At 37.8% G+C, this 4,114-nt stretch overlaps 1 long non-coding RNA gene and 1 pseudogene across 1 annotated transcript; one reads left to right on the top strand and one right to left on the bottom strand.

Moving 5' to 3' along the window:
* Positions 1-429: 429 nt before the first annotated feature.
* LOC135051341 (uncharacterized) lies at positions 430-1,426 on the bottom strand. Its single transcript, XR_010242194.1, has 3 exons — positions 1,188-1,426; positions 624-720; positions 430-528 (listed from the first exon to the last, which is right to left on the bottom strand). It is a non-coding gene; the product is annotated as an uncharacterized LOC135051341 (long non-coding RNA).
* Positions 1,427-1,859: 433 nt separating this feature from the next.
* On the top strand, positions 1,860-3,832 carry LOC135051342 (T-complex protein 1 subunit epsilon-like; annotated as a pseudogene).
* Positions 3,833-4,114: the final 282 nt, after the last annotated feature.

Below are 4,114 nucleotides of genomic sequence, written 5' to 3' on the forward strand. Positions count from 1 at the left end.
AAAAATTTATTAAAACAACATATAAACCCGACACAAATGTTCATAAGTATACAGAGTTGATACATTTACATTTGTCGCACAATTTGAACAATCAGTTTGTAGTGATGAGGAAAAAGCGTAGATATATCACTACGATTTCCTCCTTCTCCTTATTGTAGATTCGGAGGTAACATCAGATAATAGATAGATAAATAACCCAACGCGTTTCGTCTTGTTCCAAGACTTCATCAGGGGTAAAATCTACAATTGTAGAATAATAAGTCAAAACAAATACATAGCAATAAGCATCTTACACTCACATATAACATGACATATTGGTATCAAAAGAACATGACATAGCAACATGAGGAGGAAAACAGAATAAATAACATGAAAAAAGAGGAAAAAAGAGAACCAAAAAGCACAGGTTGTGAAAAACATACCTCTTCATTTCAGAACATATTGTCAGCACATAAAAGGTCATTCAAAGATGTATGAACAACGTTTCAATATTTCAATGGGACTTGATTGATACAGCGAGGACCATACCTAATTAAAAAACGTTTAATAATCTTTATTAATTAAAGGACACTTTTTGTTCAATTAGGCAGAGATTGGGATTAATCCAATGGAACGGCACATACCTCATATATCATCAGCTTGAGTCTGACATTCAGATATTCGAATATGGGGAAGATTCATATGTGTATATAATCTAACTGGTTCACAAGCATAAGGAACCTAATAAATTGATTAATTGGGTATTAATTATAAGAACACCTACGAGTTCATAAATAGACCCCTATCTTATTTTGACACCCATAATTATAAAAATTCTGGTATCATTAATGTCTGATCACTAATGAACAGATCTCATGACTAACCCGTGTGGTTTCTATATATGATACAGAACAAAGCCACAGAATTGGCTATAACAAACACCAATGTTACCACTATACAACGATCCTCTACTAAATGATCTGATTATAACCAGCCATTTATTCATATTTGGAAAACCCAGGACTAATTGTATTAACCATCAGTATAGTGAACCCACATGATATGTTTATTAGGGAAACCCATCCTTTATGGACGGTATCACTGATCTATGATCGAATAATTCAAAGAAATTACTCAAAGTGCTACCCACAGGGGGTGTAGTTCATTAGTGCCAATCATTAAAGAAATCTCTATAATATAGCACATACCTCGTCGGTCAGCAGCTTGAACCTGACACTCAGAGACTCAGGAGTGAAGGCAATTCAAATGGGTATAATGTCTAACCAATTTAGAACACGTGGTAGACCTGGTAAATTAATTGGGTTGATATCAATTAGACCATCTATTAAAGTACCAGTATGGTACAAAGAGTTCCCACCCCATGGAGAAACAAATACTCCTTTCACTTAGTAAGGGGAAGATCTATTAACTATAAAAATTATATAAGTGAGTGTATAACTCATACAACTGATAGTGATATATCTACGCTTTTTCCTCATCACTACAAACTGATTGTTCAAATTGTGCGACAAATGTAAATGTATCAACTCTGTATACTTATGAACATTTGTGTCGGGTTTATATGTTGTTTTAATAAATTTTTATGTTAGTATTTGTTATCTGACGTAATTTATCCGGAGAGTACTGTAAGGGTCCGTTTTTAGGTAGGGCATTGATATAACTCCCTTGGCGCCATCTCCTCTATTTCGTTTCATATTTTCACACATTTAGTTCCTCCTAACAGGGAACTTAGAGGATACAGGCAGCCATATAATTAATTAATTTTAGTGTTTTATTTGAAATAGCGCAGTAGGAGAGTAATTCTTGTCATATATATATATATATATATATATATATGAATTTTGATTTGGTAAAAATTGGGAGGGAAACGTGAGGATACCAAGTTGATTCATCAGTATTATAAATGGGTACTTCAGTCACCCACAGATAACAAAGGACGTAAAAGATGTTAAAACCGCAACTCTCATCTGTCCATTTGAGCCACCTAAGCCCAAGACTAAGCATAAGTATGACTAACATTGGTGGATAACTATGAAGCACTTCAGAAATATGAGAAAGGAAAGTTCCTTGAGATGATTAAACAGATTAAAGACACTGTTGCTAATCTTTCCATATGTCAGAAAGGGTTTGATGATGAAGCAGATCATTTATTGCTACAAACTGAGCTACTTGTTGTCTGTTGGGTTAGAGGGCTTGAAAGAGTTAATTGCTATTGCTACAGGAGGCTGTAATGTACTTGCTAACATTTGAGAAGCTTGGCTAAGCTAGAAAAGAGAAAGATAAATTTGGAACAACCAAGAACCAACCATTTTCATCAGAGAGGGAATCAAGATGATCATCTTATGAGCTAAACATTCACTTCACAATCCACAGTGTGTCGTTCAGATCTTGATACATGATAGTCGCATTATCTGTAGCGGTGGAATTGAAGAAATACCTTGTGCCTTAGCATTCTGGCAAGTGTCCATCCTTGGAGCAGTATGCTATGTGAGCTTTTGCTGATGCTTTATAAACTATTCCAATGTAACTTGCTGAGAACAGTAGTAGGAGCCAAATTCAACACATGACTAAAGAACGGGCAAAGCAAGTTAAAGAACAGAAGCCTGCAGTTTGCATTGACTGCTTGCAAAAGGAGCACTAATGAGATGAATCAGCAGCATGTGATAAAAATGCTCTTAAAAAAAAGAAAAGAAAAAAGATTTCCATTAGCTACACAGGATCGGTAGGCGTGACCACCAGACAGGATGCCGGCAGTCACAATACCGACGCCAGCAAATAATGCGGCCAGAGCAGTACTTCCAGTGTGCTGGCGATCTCCCTCTCCACCTACTATATGGGATTGGTGCCAACGTATGCACTTTTACTACTCAACTCCTGAGGGACATGGGCTCTATCATGCTATTTTGCTCAGATGGTTAGAAATCAAAACATCATCCTCATATAAGGCCTTGATACACTGGCGTATTTATAATGGGTGCAGTGTGTGCGGGCCTGGATACCTACAGATCTGATTTGACCCAGATATGGAATCTGTTGATTCCAGCGATATTAGCCTTGACACCCCCTTTTATTTTAGTCACTTTGGTGGAATTCAGTATCTATGCGTGAGACTCCCTGTCAGGTGGTTCTATTCTTTCCCTTCTCCCCTTTCCTTCTTTTTTCTATGCTCCTTCATTTCCTTTCTCTTTTAGAACTAAATTATTTTGCAAATAATTATTTGATTGTTGATTGTTACTTTTTGATATAGCACTCCTGATTTTTTCAGTTAGTTCTGACTACCGAACAAGTGCTATATCATCTTTGGTTCTTGCATGTTTTTGTATACCATTGTATCCTAAGCATTGTTTATGTTATGTCATTTTGAAAATAAAGATAAAGATTTTATTTAAAAAAAATGCCAGCATCCCAATGGTATCAATCCCGACAGAGGTGAGGTAAGTATTCTAACTTCACCCCGTACCCACCTAACCCACCCCTACCACAGCCTAACCCTAACCTCCCCCCTTAGCGCCTAAGCCTTACCTACCCCCTTAGTGCCTAAATCTACCCCCCCTGCCCAGGTGGTGCCTAACCCTAAACCTCCCTCCCCCGCAGCCTAACCATAAACATCCCCCGCAGTCTAACCCTAACCCTCCCGGTGATACTTACCTTCAGGATTCCAACTGTCTGGATTCCAGCGTTGGGATGTTCACCTGTTTCAGGATTCCAGGGTCGGTATTCCAACTGCCAGGATCCCGACAGCCGGTATTTTAAGCGTATACCACCTACATAAGTGGTCAAAATGATTTTGAAAATCGACGATGTACGCCGACCTGGTGAAACAGAGAAGTAACATCTATTTTTACTAGAAGCCAATTCAACTTAGCCTGGTCTGAATGCTATTTATTGTTTCATTCCATTTGCTACACATACTGGAGTGGATACTGACTTTTTCTACATTACAAAGGAGCAATTATTTGAAGAAAAAAAAAGAAGAAGGAATCTTCCAGAGATACAAGCTGAACTCCAAGGTCAAGGCACGTCAGTGTCTCATCGCACCACATAACGCTTTTTGAGTGACAGTGGGCTCCATTGAAGAAGACCCAGGGGGCTACACATTTGGGGGAAAAAACAA

This window comes from Pseudophryne corroboree, chromosome 2 (assembly GCF_028390025.1).
Source record: "Pseudophryne corroboree isolate aPseCor3 chromosome 2, aPseCor3.hap2, whole genome shotgun sequence".
Classification (NCBI taxonomy): Eukaryota; Metazoa; Chordata; class Amphibia; order Anura; family Myobatrachidae; genus Pseudophryne; species Pseudophryne corroboree.